At 38.7% G+C, this 19,115-nt stretch overlaps 2 long non-coding RNA genes across 5 annotated transcripts in view; one reads left to right on the forward strand and one right to left on the reverse strand.

Annotated features, from left to right (window-relative positions):
- LOC149789907 (uncharacterized) overlaps positions 1-19,115 on the forward strand; it is a 2,017,354-nt gene that overhangs the window by 224,461 nt on the left and 1,773,778 nt on the right. The window lies entirely within an intron of this gene.
- Positions 2,063-5,845, reverse strand: LOC149789910 (uncharacterized). The gene is made up of 6 exons (XR_016423992.1): positions 5,066-5,845; positions 4,631-4,720; positions 3,583-3,779; positions 2,925-3,082; positions 2,625-2,731; positions 2,063-2,172 (listed from the first exon to the last, which is right to left on the reverse strand). It is a non-coding gene; the product is annotated as an uncharacterized LOC149789910 (long non-coding RNA).

Genomic DNA, 19,115 nt, shown 5'->3' on the forward strand with positions numbered 1-19,115 from the left:
TTATTCAGCACTGAAAAATATTTATGAACTCTTAAAGTTTTTTTCCCTATATTAACTTAATTTAATGAAGATTTTCAGACTATAACCTTTCCATTGGATTTAGTTTTTCAAACATGGCATAAAAAGTATGTTATAGTAACCAATTTTTACATTGCCTTCACCATTGCAGAAATCTCTATAATCAATTTCCTAGTAAAGAAAAGCCAAGAAAATAAATGGACAGTTAATATTCACTTCAGGATCACAGACCTGAGGCAAATATGTCATTGTTAAATCAAACATTTTTATTGTGTTTCCTTAGACTTAAATATATATATATACTTGCTGTTACTCTAAACGAAGGCTGGTGATCCAGTTGATAACCTTTTGGGGGTTTTAAGGATGTCTTTAAAATTAAGGCCTTAAAAATGTTGAGATCTTATATTAAAAATGACAATTTGAGCCTTGCAGATTCATGTCCACAGGTGCCCAAATAAAAAAAAGGGGGGGGGGTGCAAGGGGCAAGCTTGTTGGTGTGTTATAAAATAACTGACTTATCATCGGTGTGCTGACAGGTGATGTGTAATTAAATCACTGTTGTAATATTAATAATGAGTGAGTCTGCACAAAGGAATTTCATACAGCTAAACTAGCTCAACAACTAGAGGCAATTAAGAAATATATCCACATTCGTGATTCTGTCAAATGGCAGATACAACAGCATCAGGAAGCTCAAGTGGCATTTACAGAAGGTAAAGAGCCGCTATACTTGTTATCTTTTTAGGGATGTGCTTGGATTTTGCCCTCAAGCTGGAGCAGTCATAGAATATATAATAAATCGCCACGGTCGGAATTTATCCCCAAGCTGGGGTAATCGATGGGTAAAGTCTTATCCACAGTCGGGGTTTTATTCAAGCTTCAGGTGCAAGATTTTGTGCATCTCCATGCCCTTGCATAAAACACAGTTACACGTTTTTTTATATAGATATTTTTCAGTTGTAGACAGGAATAATAAGTATTTGTGAGTGTTTGAAATGAATGGGTTCATTATGAATTGAGTGGCACTACATTTCAAAAGCAAAATTGGATTGAAATGCAAGAACTGTAGTACGGAATTAGTGTTGGTTCTGGATCGTAGAATGGAATTGTGTGTGTGATTGGATTTTTAACGTAGCTTGAATAATTTTTCAGTCATATTGCTACGATGTCTGCAGTGTGGCAGTTTATAGTGATGTACAGCACTGGGGCATCATGCTGCAAACATGTAGTATGATGTTGCACCCAGTCACATTATCCTGACACCAGGCCGATCAGTCCTAACACTAACCTCTTAATTCTGAGCGTCTAGCGAGGTAGCTGTTAATACCATTTTTGTAAGTCTTTGGTATGACTTGGCTGGGGTTTGAACCCATGACCTCCCGCTTCTGAGGCGGACGCTCTAACCACTAGGACACCGGAGTGGTCAGAATGGAATTGTAACAATTACAATGGAAGCAATTTGTATTATGCTTGTTGGGGCATTCCTCACTGATGGCTGTCAGTGACATCATCATGGGAATGTGTAACAGCCACATTTTGTAAGAACAAGGTGTAGTTGGTGAACAATACAGACACTTTTCTGCCATTTCCACTGGCATCATCTCATATGATGTTATTTAAATAAACTTCCTACAACATACTCACAACATATAAAACCTATATGCAAATCTGATGAAAGCTGCTTGTGTTTCTGAAACACATATTCCATACTGGTGGCAAGAATGTCCAAATCTACATTACAAAAATGAAAACATTACCATCCATCACGGAGTTGCAAATGTATGAAATCCTCTTGTTGGGTAGTTTTACTAACAGGCTTTACAGCAGGGCCTTCCATTAGATTTAAATGTGGCAGGTAAGTTGACAAAGTAGGGTGGGGGGTTGGGGGGACCTACCCCAATGGGGATAATTCGTTTTTTTTTTAAAGTAGCATGGTGTAAAGTAAACGTAGATGGGCTGATAAGGAATCCACTGAATTTACAGACTAAAGGTTTAGACATTTGTTTTTAAGAGAAAAATGAAAGAAGGAAACAATACAACAGATATTTTAATATGACTTTAATGTTTATTTTCTAGATTTAATTAAGATTATGAATCAGAATCAGTCTCCAACTCCACTGTAAAGTTTATCTATTACTTCTTCTGCTCAGGCACCTGCAAATTAAAACAAAATTGTAATGCTTAAATAAAGTCATATCATCTCAGCACTAGTTACATATGCAGAAGTCATGTTAATCAGCATTATAAAAATGTATGAAATTTTCTTCACTGCACTTGTGCTTCCCTTACTATCGTTAAGCCATGATACAAGATAACTTTGCACTTACTTGTCATTTCTGGCAAGTGGATGGTGCAATCAATTTGCACAAAGATGAATTTATTTCATCCAAATGTTTCATGTGAATAAAAATTCCAAATGGAGGCACTTGTCCGATCAGACAAGATATATGCATATTGTAGTTAGCTGGACTCTAGCTCTGATAGTCCTGGGCAATAGGATAAGCTGATTTTGTTATCAGTTTAGAAATGCATCCGCTTTGCAAATACTATGCTTTAAAAGACGAAACTGAATCCAATATTGATGAAATAAGAGTCATTTGGATTACCTTGTTTTTTATCATTCTGCGTTGGTTGGGTGCATATTTGAGGGTCTCTGATATGGTCTCTTCCATTCCATTTGCCTTTGCTTTGCCATTAGTTTTCAAGCAGGCTTCTGCAAGTGTAATACAATGTTTTAAAATAAGTTTCACAACAAAGGATGCATTGCATTTTTCTAAATGCCAGCAATAATCAATGGAATATTTTTAAAACATGTACTTTGAAATGTCTCAAGTTACTTTATCAATTCATTTAAAAATCTCTGGCAAGTCACATGAAAAACACAATTTAAATCAAGGCATACTTACTTATCAAAACCTGACATATCACAAGCTCTTGAAATGCTTTTTTCCCTTTACGTCCCTTTGGATTATACTCTGGCCAGTCTTTTTGTTTTAAGCTTTTTCATCATCCTGCAGACACTATCCCCAATTGTAAACCTGCCAAGGGAGCTCAAGTAGCATATCTGAAAATAATAATAATAATAATAATACTATTTTTTGATTTTGATATTATTATTAGTAGTAGTATTTCATGATCGATGTGACAAAATATGCTTGTATATAGTTATTTTTTGCCATGGTTTTGCAAGCAAATTTAATTTCTCTAACTTGAAAAAAATTTGATAACATTAACTATGCAACACAATGTACTAATAGCAATTATAAACCAAATTAACCACCGTGAATCTATTAACTTCATAAATGACATTCACTCAAGGATTGAATTAAAGTAGCCACATAATATGTAATAGTGTATATGTAGTAAAATACCTGTTACATGTTCATCTCTAAACATGTTTTGGCCTACATCCGTAAGACAAAACAGCCGACCACTACATGTTCACCCCACCCCCAAAAATAATTATACAGGCACTGCAGAACTTGCATAATGCATATTGAGGTTCACAACAGCAAATAAAGGTTATAACAGTTTTTTTAAATAGAAAATAAAGCCCCAATTTACCATCTTCTTGGAGAGTTTGGGATTCTCCTCCAACCTCTGGCAAAGGCCCTCTAGTTCCTCCACTGAATCACATGGCATTGCAAGAATTTCTTCTCTATATTCTGTGTCTGGGCCTTGTGTATGAACTTGGAGGGCCAGCTGCTCCAACAAATTCTCAATATTTGTGTCCAGTTTCATAAGTACATTGAACTGGAAATCTGTAACAGATTTGTGATGAAATTAGTTTTGAAAGATCAAGATCATTATTATAAACTCCTTAAAAAGATCTGTACAGTGAACATGGGTGTAACAATGAAATATATTTATGAAATGAAATACATGGTTTTTGTACAGTTTATAAGAAAACTTTTCCCTATAATCCTTTATTTTTTTATTCCCTGGATATGTTGTTTCACTGCTGGTGTCTGTAAAGTCTGCATTCAATGTAGATGGTTTAGGCGTCTGACTTACACAAGACAATGGTATACATCAGAAAGAAAAATAAAAAAACCAATGGAATGATGAACAGTCGACACATCAATGAAAAACAATTCATTGTTTATTTGCACAAATAAGTCTTGAACAGTATGTTTTATGACCTATAATTTAATTAATTAACATCTCACAATGTTCTGAAATAACATTATCTAAGCTACAAGAGCTTGTGCTTTCATGTCATAATCTTCCATTTTGCAAACAAATTTTGATGTTGAATCAATGTATATGACCTTAGCATTGAACACTAACATTCAAAATGTCTACAAGATGACAAGACTATTATCAACTGAAGTGACAACAAACCAATGAGTTTTACGTGCATTGAACATAAGCATTTTTAAATGCTACAAAATGTGTTTTTAGTGTATGGCCACAAATTACCCAACATTTTGTCAAACATAAAATTGTTCTACTACCTTAGATGAGAATTAAATTCATAAATACAGTGTATAATTGACCTACTCGTATTTAGAGAGCTGTAAATGAAATAAGAGATTATATATAAGTCAACACCTGTAGTATTTGTTTCATTATTCTATAATGTACATTTTTTTCCATCCTCAATACTTACTACTTGCAAAGGAACTGGCAGAGAGAAATCTTTATATTCTCCACTCCAGAGTGGATGGGGATGGTGATGGTGTTGTCCTTCTGGATGCAGCTAAGAGTATAAAGATTATCACTACTCCTTAATTGCAGTAAAAAAGAAACAAAGAAATCAGACTGGACTTTTTGGCATGTAAACAAAATGCATACTGGTTGCAATGACCACTGTATATAAAGCAGTGATACAATATATCACAAAATGCATTCTTTTTTAACAAAACATCTAATCTCATATATACAGCATCATGAGTAAGTAAGTACTCTTAAACACATCTTATTAAACAGACAGAAAAATGATGAAATTTATATATACTTTTGATAAAGAATTTCCAATTGTGGCATGGTATAAAAGCAATTGATAAAAAATAAAAAGAGACCAGATAAACTAAATAGAACATACCAGCAGGATAAGAGGAAATCTTGGAGTCTGCAAAATAATCTCCATTTCAGGAGATTTTGGATGGGATGGCTGACCAGAAAGGTTTCCACTTGAGATTTTCATCTTTAAATAATCATCCTAGAGTGCACCAAAGTCATGTGAACTTGATCCAATTCCAACATTACTGCTGCTTGAGTGCTTAGATCCAGTATTGCCTTCACTAACTGATGTTATTAATACCTCTCTCTCATCAGCATAATTTCCATCATTTTTCAAAACTCCCATTGTAAAACCTCTGCTGAAGAAACTAACACTACACCATAAGGATTTAAAGAACTACTGCCCGGTTTCTAATCTCCAATTCATATAAAAAATCTTACAAAAGGTTGTTCAATCCCAGTTTGCATCTTGTCTGAATTCAAACAGTCTTTTTAGCAATGTACAATCTGCATATCGCCCTTGCCACAGGACACAAATTGTGTCTGCAAATAGATTACACTCCAGCCCAGTTGATCTATGTTGTGGTGTTGCACAGGGGTCTGTTCTTGGACCTGTTCTCTACACTCTATACACTCAGCTGCTCTCAAGTGTCATAGATCATCATCCAGTGTCTCACCAATTGTACACTGATGACACCCAAATATACAAATCTAGCCACCCAACTGAAGTTGATGCTACCATCCAAGGTGTAGAGATGTGCATTTCTGATGTGAAATCATGGATGACTTGTAACACGCTGCAGATGAATGATGATAAAACTGAGGCCATTCTGATTACAACACAAAGACTTTCTCATTCACATCCTTTACCTCACACAATACATATCAGCAACACCAATATTAAATTCACACAATCAGTACAAAACCTAGGTGTTACTCTGGACAGTACTCTCACATTGCACCAACATGTCATGAACATATGCAAGGCTGCATATCTTGAGCTGAGACGCATCAGCTCCATTCTCAGATATCTTTCAGTTGATGCCACTAAAACACTTGTGTGTTCATTACTACTTTCAAGACTGCACTATGGTAACTCAATTCTGTCTGGTTCATCTTAATATCTACTGCAGAGACTTCAAAAAGTTCAAAACATAGCTGCTTGGATCATACCTAGGGTACCACAATCAGAGCACACCTCCCCGCTGCTCTGTACCCAACACTGGCTGTCCATTCGATCCAGAATCAAACACAACATTAGTTCTCTGTGCTACGTTTCACTGACAGACTCTAGTCCAACATACCTATCCGACCTCACCTATGTGTACACACAAGCAAGATACTTACACTCCTCTTCCGACAATCATATACTCATTATTCTCACTATGAAAACAAAGTCACATGGACAGCATTCTTTTGCATACCAGGGCCCAGCAACATGGAATGAATTGCCCACTGAACTTAGACACAAAGACGCAGTGATCCCATTCAAGAGTGCTCTCAAAACTACTTATTCTGACTACAAAAACAAACTTAATGACTTAATAATGTTAACTACCTTAAATATTCTCAGCATGTTTTTTATGTTTTCTAATTTCATGGTGTTTGTTTTTGTAATCATATCATTGTGTATGTTTTTATGTTGTCTAATGTTGCAAAGCGCTTAGAGCCTCTAAAGATTAGGCGCTATACAAAGACCGCATTATTATTATTATTATATTTAGCTTGGATGAATATTTTTTAAATCAGTGGCCATAACTAAAAAATGGGATTTTGTTTTATGATCATAAAAGTATGTTGGACACCATCCATGATGTACAATGCTGTCTGACATTTCTATGCACCTAAGGTTTCCATCTCAAATATTAAAGCAAAATGCATACCGAATTTGACAGATTGACGAAAATAAAAAAAAGCAATGCTTACCATTTGAAAAGAGGCAATTGTCACTAGAATATTCTATTCAAAATGATATTAATTTTGGACACAGGGGATACCACCCCCATGTTTTCCTGACTCGTGATATGTCGGCCTATTCTGTGCACAGCTTTAAAAGATGTAATGTTTATCCATCGAGCTATAGAAATGAAATACATTTACTGTAGACTGTTTCTGTCAGCAGTTAAGTTGAGTAATTAGGTCAGGTTTATAGCTAGTTTACAAAATTCAATGTAGAATGCCAATAAATGACAAGATATATTTTTGCAAACTAAAGTGATCTTGAAAAAAGATTAGTAAAGTTTAACATTTTATAAAAAATAAGCTATTATGTGGAAAAGAAACAACAATGAAATAGGATGCAATGTGTTTACGTCTAGTTTTGGAAGGTACCGTCTCTAAGGTACCGTCATAATTGTACCGTAGTTTAATGGGTGGAAAGGCCATTGAAAGGTAAGGGCAGTGCGGAGACCATCGAGTATGTTCCAGAATAGCTGAATCTTTGTAGATACATAGATCCATTCGTAACTTCAGTCCGCAAGCGAAACACTGTACTTCGTATCCCAATCCTGACTCAGGTCCGAAGTAGACAAATCCTGTTCTAGCTAAAACATACGAAGAAGGTAATCCTTCCCTATCCGTAGGCCATTTTTGAAACGTGTCCAATCGACGGGCATAATCAGAATAGTCAGGTAAGAAGACTGGAAAATGGTAGGGTTTGAACTTGGAGTTCTCACTGGATTTCTCACTCGATTCTTGTTGTGGCGAAGTCATCCTTCTGGTGGGTGGCTATCCTCTTACAACCAATGTTTTATTCCGACATGTCCATACGGCAAAGTAAAGTGGGTGGGAAGCCGCACTCGCTTCTGCTACACGATTTGATAGACTTTTTCCAAGGGTCGACTGACGATGTGGTGTGTGGGTAAACGTACAATCTTGTTGGGTTGATAGGTGGTCACTTTCTCTAGACTGCAAGGCTTCTTTCAATACGCCAAAGTTGACCACTCGACTGGTACGATAATTCAGAGTAAGTCCTTTCACTTTACACTTCGTGTGCACTTCTCCTTGTTTGTCCCAGTATTCGTAGCCGTAATTTTTGGGACCGCCACTGACGAAACTTAGAATCTTGTCATCGGGGTGCTCGTCTGTCCAGGCTCCTAAACGGTCTCCTTCGATGTCAGGGTGCTGTTGACTCGGGTGATCGATATAAATGCAACTGTCCATGTCAAAGTACAAGACATTGTCCCCTAACAGTTCTAAAGCTTCGTACAATTTTAAGCGAGCATGAGCTGTCATGTAAGCTGCAATGATGACATTTCCAAAGGGGTCATCTTCTACAAAGTTCAGATCTTCTTCGTAATTCACCAAAATCAAATCCTCACGAACGACGTCCACGTGTTTCATGAATTTGGCTTTGTCGTGAATCATCTGAAAGTAGCGGGAAGGTTCGGTCAAATACTCCATCTTGGGTAAACACGGTCATTGTGCCATTTTACCCCACAAGCAATTTAACATCACTTTGGCAAACGATCGCCTGCCTTCGTTTTTCTCAATGTGATCTTAAGTAATGCCTTCTTGTGCCCAGAATTTCTCTCTGAATGTCTTTTGGTCTTCGGGAGTGTGACACCAGGACAGATAGCCACTGGCTTCTTGCTCAGTTTCAAAAAGACATCCACGTAGTCTGCGAAAATGCCTTTCTGCGTGGGGTCACCCTTGTGGAATTATTGTGTCTTGGGAAAGTGGCAAATTTCGTACACTTCTAACAGTTGGTATCCCATGTTCAGAGCTTTGAACAATTCTACGCTGACCCATGTCCCCGTCAAGGCCCGTTCTTCCTGGGTGTGATGACAAGGTTGATCTTGGTTGCACGTTTCAGCACAAGTACGGCACAAAGGAAACATAAGTTTGCCTTGGCAATGGCGAGGTAAGACGGGATGGTATAGGTTCGTGGGAGGCAAAACTTTGCACTTGATCAAGCCTTCGTATTGTCGAATGTTTTTTAGGTCGATGTGTTCGGTGAACAATTGTGGGTGCCCTGCAGGAAAGCAACAATATTTGCACACGTAGGGATACAGTGAACACACGTCCAAGTATCTGATTTCTTCTCCTTTCTCTTCGTCAGCTTGGTACAGCAAACAGGTGGCATTGGTCCTTCCTCCGTACAAACTATCACTTGGGTTCAGGGGGTCCATGAACTGGTAACTTTCCATGAGGCGTTTAAACTCGGGATCGGTGTTCAAACGGTGATTGTATTTGTGTTCCCACATTTCCACCACTTGGTATCCTTCCTGTTCTAACTTTAGACGTCGCTGACAAATGGCCTGGTACAAGTCTTCCATGGTTTGTTGTAAGAACTGATTTTTAGTGCCGCGGTCAGGGTAACAGACGGGACATCCGTGAAATAAGCAACCGTTAAACTCGTACATGATCTTGGGGTTTTCTAAGTCCCAGCCATCGACCGAATGCATTCCGATGATCTTTTCGTCCTGTCCGTTGTGGGCATGCTGAATCCATTTGTCTTCTTTGTCGCACAAGTAATGCAACCAGCATGGGGCTTTGACCGAGTATTGACGTTTGACATAGTTGGTCGTTTGAGGACTGATGACAGCCACAGTGTTTTCAAGCATGAATCGTTGTCGGTAGACTAAGGAACACGCTTTGGCAATGGTGCAAGCCTCTTTTAAATGATCAACCCCTCCGTGTTCCATGAACAGTTCTCGAAATTTTCCACAGCATCGCCGTAAAATGTCCACGTCGGAACGACGATACTTTAGCATTTCTTCCTGAAAGTCGAAAGTATCGGAGGCGTGAGCCTGGTACCAAGCGTAGAAAGTTTCTCGTTCGGTACGCATGTTGTCAGGGTCGTAATAGTGAGCCTGAGGCAAATGGGGTAGAACGGCGTGTTGATTGGCTTCTGTATTGAAAAAGTGTGGAAAGTACCCTTTAGCCATTTCTGTCATTCCAAACATTTTAGGCATTCGACTCAAAGGCATGGCTAAGTAGCTCATCGAATCTTTAAACTGCACTTGTCCCACTTGCATGAAAATGATTTTGGCTCCGTTCAAAGTGATTTTAGGACGCTCGATGCCACGTTCCGTATAACATCTCAAAAGAAACTGTCCATCGTATCCGGAGAAATTGTGAGCCATCACCGTGGCATGGTGATGACATTCTCCATAATAATGTTCGATGTCCTCTTGGCTCCACGTCTTGTCGATGGGGTCTAAGACCCATTGTGTGAAATCGGCTAGTGTGTTCGGTCCTTGAAAGATTTTTTCACGCCCTCCAGGAATCTTACTGCAGTGAGGGCAATAACTCAAGATAGGTTCTTGAATCACTTCTCGCACGCTCGATGAGCCACGCAGAAATTTGGAATGTGAATACCAGTCTCTTGCATGCATTCGAAATCGAAAAAGATGAAATTGCCTTTCTTCTTCTTGTGACCATCCTCTTTCTCTGGTTGGGATTGGTATTTTTGCATGTAGCATTGGTGTTCCAAGTCCACGATGCAGTGACAAATGTGACATTTTTTCTTTCCTGAACATACGTGTGCCTTGGTACTGTTGATACATAGACATTGTCCACACATTGGGCACAATCTCAGGAGTTGACAAGCACATTTCTTTTGTGAACCTTGCATCTTCAGATGTTGTTGGTAACAGGCAGGGCTGACAAATGTGCGCAGACAAGCAGGACAATGCACTGTTTCTTGCCCTTCGCTCAGACAGGGTTGAGAGGCGAAACATCCTGAGCATTTCGATCCACAATGTTTGTGTTGCTCTCGATTATTATAATCATCATAAGTCACATTTCTCACAGTAATATTTGTATCCCAGGAATCCAGTGATAGTGGTAATGGTATCGAAATGGTCATCGTGATGATAGAGGTGAATCCATCCTTAAAGTCTTTCCCTCGAAACAACAGAGACCCGCGCACTTCTTGAGGGTGCACTTTCAAGGTGTATCGTGGAGCTAGGGCATTTTGCAATTTTTTGCATCTCAGGATTGCCACAGGATGTGTCTTTGGACAGGCATGCTTGTTGTAACAGAAGTTCTGCTTCATTTCGTTGTTTGGCTCGGTTCGATTTTCGAATGTTCTCCCAGGCTCTTTTCCATTCTACCTTGTCGTTCTTGTCGGCATAAGTTCATCCCACCACGATGGCTCGGGTTAAACACGTGGTCTTGAAAATTGTTAATTTGGACAAGACTTGTTTTGGTAATGCGAAGGTTGTTGACCAATAAGGTCTTTCTGCATTGTCCGGTCCCTTGAGGAGGAGAGACGTGGGTCATGTCCAGTGTGGCTTTTCCATCGGTGATGTCAAACTGGTCATTAGATTGTTGCACGTGTTGAATCTTGTCCATGACTTTGGAAGTGGTCAATTCTGCAGGGCTGCTAAACTCGATCCAAACAGGGGATTTCAAGCCGTCATGTTGTATGGAAAGTCTCAAGCGATCATCTTCTTTGGGTTGACATTGTCACTTGAGTGTGGTGAGCAAAGAATCCCACATGTTGGTGATGAACCCTTCTGCTTTCTCTAACAGTACTTCAGACTTGAAATCTTTAAACTTCACTGTGTATTTGTAAGCCGTAGTTCTAAATTTTCTAGAGGGACGCTTTTCCGTCTCTCGAATGTCATAGTACTTTTCAGGGTTGACTAAGGGTGGTAAACTTTGTTTAGAGGGTTTGGATTCTGGTTCACTCATGTCCTCTTCAAAATCACTGGCATGAATTTGTGTCAAGACTTCAGCCCTGGTACGAGGCGATAGATCACGTTTCTGCCTCTTACTTTCTTCTTCTTTCTTCTCAAATGAATTGGATCATTTCATCTCGATAGCAAAAAGTCAAATGACTAAAGTTTAAACACCATGGACTAATTTATAGTCATAGCAGACCAGCGTATATAAAGGGTATGTGTCTTGTCCTTTCACTATTCATTTCACTCTCAAACTGAGCACAACGATGGAAGAGACTACCAAGATCGAACGTTTCATCAGAGCTTTGCGAGGGGTCATTAGAAAATTCTCTTCAGACCAGCCGAGGGACTACTCTCCTTCCTTTCAAGATAAAAGTCAAGATACTTGCTATATCTGTCAGAAGAAAGGGCATTGGTCTTCAGAGTGTCCAGACCATCAAAAAAGAAAAAAAAGGGGTTTAGAAGAGACAAAAGTCAAGATACCTGTTATTATTGTCAAGAAAAAGGACATTGGTCACCAGACTGCCCAAAAAAGAAACAAGAGGAGTCAGAAGAAGAAAGGGATTCTTCAGAGGAAGAGGAAGAAGAAGAGGAAGAAAACAGACAGGTGAAGAAAAAGAAACAGGAGAAGAAAAGAAGGGAAGAAAGTGAGGAGGAAGAGGAGGAAAAGACTATGACGGTGAAGAAATTAAAAAAACAGAGAGTGAACAATGAGACAGAATAAGTCTATGAACTTTTTAAAGTGCTCTGTTGTGAATTGTGAATTGTAAATATTTATAAAAGAATAAATTAATTATAAAAGGTAAGTGTCTTTGGGTTTTGATTTTAAAATAAGAACCTACACTCACGCACACTCATACACAGACAGGTACTATTGGGTAAAATGTTTTTTTTTAGTTATTGGCAATTGAAAGTCTATGTCTTTTCGAGAGACGTGGATGGCCCTGAAAAGGGCCTTTTTTGGTGTAAGGGGTGAGTTTAAACAATCAACTTTAACTGTCTTAAGCCTTTGCCATGGCCAAGGCCTACTTCTGGACTGCGTACTGTTGATGATGATTTCGTTGAAATTACTAAGGGTGGTGCAGTAGGCGTAGTCACAGGGTTGGAGTGTTTAGCTTGGGAAGGTCGTATTCTCTTCGGCCGTAATAAAGAAGTCTGATACATTGTTTCAGACTTCTTAACTCCGCTAAAATGTCTAACAGTACCGTGACCGTTTGATTTTGACACCCTTGTTTCTTTGCTGCTGCTTCTTCTTGTTGTTGTTTTTTTCTTACCTCTTCTTCTTGCTGCTGTTGCTGTAGGAGCAAAGCTTGTTCCGCTTCCTTTTGCTGTTGTATAAATTTCTCCAATTCTTCTTTCTGTCTCTGTCTAAAATTTTCCATGTGCGGTAATGAAGGAGAAGGTGACGAAGGTTCAGGAACAAATTCTTGCAAGGTAAAAAAATCCACAAAATCCCAATTCACCTCTTCTGCAAGTAAGTCTGGGTTCCCTTGGGTAGTCTCCACCATCAGTGCACCCAAACTGATCGTTTTCTGAGTTTCCGTCATGTTGAAAAACTGTCGCTTAGATTGACTGCGCACAGGCGCTAGCGAATCTATATAGACTATGTGACGTCACAGACTGCTCTCTTCGGATTGGACGTGGGCTGACTGAATGTTGTAACGCGTGTTTGGATTGGTCAACAAACTCAATCCGTTTCAATCCTTCCTCCCCCTATAAATAAGTACAGTTCACTGCATTCCTTCACCTGTTACTCAGCACCCCAACATGTGGACCGACGTACAATCTTCAACGCTTGTGTCTTCGATGATGTTCCGGACGGACATATCAATGTATCTCCGATCCAACTGGACAGTTATCCACAGGACAGACACCAGCCTGTGGATGCGAAGAATCTTAAGGAGCATCAAGGATGCCTCAAAAGAGTCTTAATCTATGGTCCTGCAGTCAGACGCAGCCTAAGGTCAAGAAGAAGATGTCACAGATGCCCTTTATGTTAAGGGTATATTAACATAAAACCAAAGGCCCTTTTCAGGGCCATTCCTATCTCTCGAAAAGATCTTGACTTTCAAATGCCTACCCCTTTTTTTATTTTTTTGTTTAAAAAAATAATAAAAAAATAGAGACCCCTCCCTGTTTCAATTTTCGCCTGTTCCATTTTCATAGACCCATCAGGTCGGGACCTTATTAAAATAGGGTCCCGACCCTGTTCCATTTCCCCTAGTCCCAAGACAGTCCCACGATTTATTCCCCATGTTCAATTTCCCTTGTCCCTAGAGTGAATAGTTTTTTTTCTTTCTCCCATGTTAAATTCCCCTTGTCCCTAGAATGGATATTTTTTTTTCTCCCATGTTAAATTACATAGTCCCCAGAGTGGATATACCCTTTTTAACATGGAAGTTCCCTAGTCCCTTGACTGTCCCTATTCACTACTACCATTGTCATTACCAGCCTGAAACCCAATTTAATGCCATTTGTATAAATTCATTTCAAATAAATATTATGATATAGTTGAAGTGTAAAGTCAAGCAAGTATTCTGTTTGCAGATTTTACATTTTAGATATTATAGTAAAGTCATATTTTCTCTTGTTTAGTAAACTTTATTGCAACTGGTTCCAAAATAGTAAACCTTATTTAATGTTCATTCACCAGAATAGGTATTAATACAATCCCGAATTAACTGTATGGTACTAAAATATACCCTGATCTTGTGTGAGATTGTAATATACAGAACTATACCTCAAGACAACAATAATATATTGAATTTATATTGTATCAAGACTGTCATGGTTATGAACTCCAACTTTATTCAGGTTTTTTCATAATAAATGATCATCTTGTGCTATGGTTGAAAAGAAATCAAAGTTCAGTTTAACTCCATTCTTTCCACATTTGTCAGTTGTTAGAGGCATACTCATCCTCAGTGTTATAGTAAAATGTAATCTTATTTGGATCAATCTTGGTGGTGTAATATATGAATGGAGAAAGAATATTATCATCCAGATTAAAATATGTTTTATTCAGACTCTACTAAAATTTTTAGTTGGATATGGGTTACGGAGCCTGATGTGTACGAACAAAGCAATGTGTACCATGACCTTTTTAATTTAACATTTTAAACTCCTGCAGAAGAAAGAGATTTTTTAGATCCATTAAACTGTATTAACAAAAACATTTCTTCAGTATGATTTTCATTTACTTAGTATTGACAAAACTCATATTTTAAAGTTGTTGTTTTTTTGTGTTTGGTTTGGCCTTTTATGGTAAACCAACACAAGTAAGTTATTTAGTGCCAAGGAACTTTAAGTATAGTGCCTTGCCCAAGGACACACCATGGTAGCTAACCCAGGTTGGTCTGATGGTAGAATTTGAACCTACCTTATTTCACAGGTCCAGAAAGCTACCCAATGAGCCACTACAGCTCCCCATCTTATAGTGGAATGCTGGTATACTTTATGATCAAGAAGGATGGGTTGGGGTATGCATGTTGCATCTGAAAAAAGTGATGGAATTTTTGTTTACATAATATTTTAGTCATGCAATATGAATCATTTTCTATAGATTTAAGATGTATCAGATCAAGTTAAGAAAAATCATATATTCTGTTTCCTGGGAATGTACTAAAATTAACTGTTATTGTTTGATTTTTTGGTAGTAAGCTTACTTGGTATTTTTTTCTTTTTAACTTGAGTACCTAATTTGTTAACATCCTATTCTAAATCTTCATAGTTCTGTCTATTAAGTGACAACTGTTGATACATGTAGGGACGTTTTTGTTTATATCTTTTGATTTTTGTGATTCTGGAAGTTGCAGTATTTGTTGTTGTATTATTAACCATTTCAGTAATTTATTGAATGCAGAGTATACTGTTCTATAAATGAAATTTAAGTGAAAATAATGTAAAAGAATGTTTCACTGCAAATATAAATTGTTTAAAATAATATATCATTTATCATATGACTATTCAATTGTGGTAACTAGTATTCCATCCAATATCTATATATTAAAATATGTCTTTTCATACAGCTGGTGATCATTTAGATACAAGTCCAATTGAACATAATCAAATTATCAATGCAGGTGTTTTTATTAGTAGTAGTATTGCAAGTATAAGTGTTAGTATTAAGATTTCATATACAGGTATGATAAGTGTATCATAATAGTAGTAAAGTGGGGCACATTAGGGACAATGGGACTTAGCATTAAAAAGACCCCTGGGTCAGATTAGGGACAATGGAAATTTAACATGGAGAGAAATCGTGGGTCACTTTAGGGACAATGGGAATTTAACATAGAGTTTGGGTCTGTCTAGGGACAAGGGAAATTAACATGGGGAATAGAGTTTGGGCTTTTGGGATTTTTTAAAAAAATTTTTTAAATTTAAATTTAAATTTAAATTTAAAAAAAAAAAAGGGGTAGGCAATGGAAAGGCTATCTCTTTTCGAGAAATATGGCTGGCCCTGAAAAGGGCCTTTGGGTTTATGTTAATGTATTCATTAACATAAAGGGCACCGCATTGATCTTCTTCTTGTCCTTAGGCTGCGTTTCACTGTAGGACCGTAAATCAGGACTCTTTTGAGGCATCCTTGTCTTTCTACGTAGATCCTACGTATCCACAGACTGGTGTTTGTCCTGTGGACAACAGTCCACTTGGATCGGACATACATGGGTATGTCCGTCCGGAACATCATGGAAGACACAAGCGTAGAAGATTGCACATCGGTCCACATCTTGAAGCGACGAGAACAAGTGAATCAATGCACTGAACTGCGCTTATTTATAGGTAGAGGCAGGATTGAAACAGATTGAGTTCATTCACCAATCCAAACACGCGTTACAAAATTCAGTCAGCCCGCATCCAATCCGAAGAGAGTAGTCTGTGACGTCAGTTGGTCTATATAGATTCGCTAGCGCTTGTGTGCAGTCAATCTATGCGACAGTGATTCAACATGACGGAAACTCAGAAAACGATCCATTGGGGTGCACCAGCAGGGGAGACTGCCCAAGGGAACCCGGACTTACTTTCAGAAGAGGTGAATTGGGATTTTGTGGATTTTCTTACCTCGCAAGAATTTGTTCCGGAACCTTCGTTACCTTCTTCATTACCGCAAGTGGAGAATTTTAGACAGAGACAGAAAGAAGAATTGGAGAAATTTATGCAACGACAAAAGGAAGCGGAACAAGCTTTTCTCCTACAGCAACAGCAACAGCAACAAGAAGAGGTAAGAAAAAAACAACAGCAACAACAGCAAGAAGAAGTAGCAGCAAAGAAACAAGAGGGTGAAAATCAAACGGCTACGGTACTGTTGGACATTTTAGCGGAGTTAAGAAGTCTGAAACAAATGTATCAGACTTCTTTATCACGACCGAAGAGAATACGACCTTCCCGAGCTAAACACACCAACCCTGTGACTAAGCCTGTCGTACCACCCTTAGTGATTTCAACCCAATCATCAGAAGTAGGCCTTGGCCGTGGCAAAGGCTTAAGGCAGTTAAAGTTGATTGGTTAAACTCACCCCTACACCAAAATAAAAAGGCCCTTTTCAGGGCCACCCACATTTCTCGAAAAGAAATACAATTTCAATTTGCCAATAACTCAAAAATAAACCCCACCCATTTTACCCTTATAGTACGTGTCTGTGTATGAGTGCGTGAGTGTAGCTTCTTATTTTAAAATCAAAACTCAAAGACACTTACCTTATATCATTCATGTATTCTTTTATCCATTTTTTACAATCCAATTCACAATTCACCACAGAACACTTTAATTAAAAGTTCATTGACTTCTTCTTTCTCCTTGTTTAGTCTCTCTGTTTTTTGAATTTCTTCACCGTTTTTTCCTCATTTTCTTCCCTTCTTCTTTTCTTCTCCTGTTTCTTTGCTTCTTTTAAATAGAATTGTCTTCTTTCTTCCTCTTCTTCCTCTGAAGAATCCCTCTCTTCTTTCGAAGAATCCCTCTCTTCTTCCGAAGAATCCCTCCCTTCTTCTGAAGAATCCTTCTTTTCTTCTGACTCCTCTTGTTTCTTTTTTGGGCAATCTGGAGACCAATGTCCTTTTTCTTTACAATAATAACAGGTATCTTGACTTTTTTTCTTTTTTACCCCCTGTTTTTTTTTCTTTTTTGACGGTCTGGACACTCTGAAGACCAATGCCCTTTCCTCTGACAGATATAGCAAGTATCCTGACTCTTATCTCGAAAGGAAGGAGAGTAGTCCCTCGGCTGGTCTGAAGAGAATTTTCTAATGACCCCTCGCAAAGCTCTGACGAAACGTTCCATCTGGGTAGACTCTTCCATCGTTCTCCTCGGTTTGAGAGTGAAATGAATAGTGAAAGGACAAGACACACCCTTTTTATATACGCTGGTTTGCCATGACTATAAATTAGTCTATGGTGTTTGAACTTGAGTCATTTGATGTTTTGCACTCAAGATGAAACGATCCTATTCATTCGAGAAGAAAGAAGAAGAAGAAAGTACGAGGCAGAAACTTGATCTATCGCCTCGTACCAGGGCTGAAATCTTGGCACAAATTCATGCCAGTGATTTTGAAGAGGACATGAGTGAACCAGAATCCGAACCCTCTAAACCAAGTTCACCACCCTTAGTCAACCCTGAAAAGTACTATTCCATTCGAGAGACGGAAAAGCGCTCCTCTAGAAAATTTAGAACCACGGCTTACACCTACACGGTGAAGTTTAAAGATTTCAAGGCCGACGTACCCTTGGAGAAAGCAGAAGGGTTTATCACCGAGATGTGGGATTCTTTGCTCACCGCACTCAAGCGACAATGTCAACCCAAAGAAGACGATCGCTTGACACTATCCATAGATCACGATGGTTTGAAATCCCCTGTTTGGATCGAGTTTAGCAGACCCGCAGAGCTAACCCTTCCAAAGTCATGGACAAGATTCAACACGTACAACAATCTAATGACCAGTTTGACATCACCGATGGTAAAGCCACACTGAAAATGGCTCACGTCTCTCTTCCTCAAGGGACAGGACGCAAAAAGGTCCTACTGGTGAACGACCTTCGCAACACCAAAAAGAGTCTCGTCCGAATTAACAACCCTCAAGACCAGATGTGCTTAGCCCGTGCCATCGTGGTGGGACGAACCTATGCCAACAAGAACGACACGGTAGAATAGAAAAGAACCTGGGAGAACATTCGAAAATCGAACCGAAAAAAACAACGAAACGAAGCGGAACTCCTGTTGCAACAAGCTGGCCTGTCCAAAGACACACCCTGTGGCATTCCTGAGATGCAAAAATTGCAAGATGCCCTAGCTCCACGCTACACCTTGAAAGTGCACCCTCAAGAAATGCGCGGGCCTCTGTTGTTTCGAGGCCAACGTTTTAAGGACGGAAAATACATTCATGTTTATCATCACGATGACCATTTCGATACCATTACCAGTATCACTGGATTCCTGGGATATGCTTATTATTGTGAGAAATGTGACTATGGTTATAATAACCGAGAGCAACACAAACATTGTGGA

Source organism: Sinohyriopsis cumingii, chromosome 10, assembly GCF_028554795.1.
Source record: "Sinohyriopsis cumingii isolate HCF-2022 chromosome 10, ASM2855479v2, whole genome shotgun sequence".
NCBI lineage: Eukaryota > Metazoa > Mollusca > Bivalvia > Unionida > Unionidae > Sinohyriopsis > Sinohyriopsis cumingii.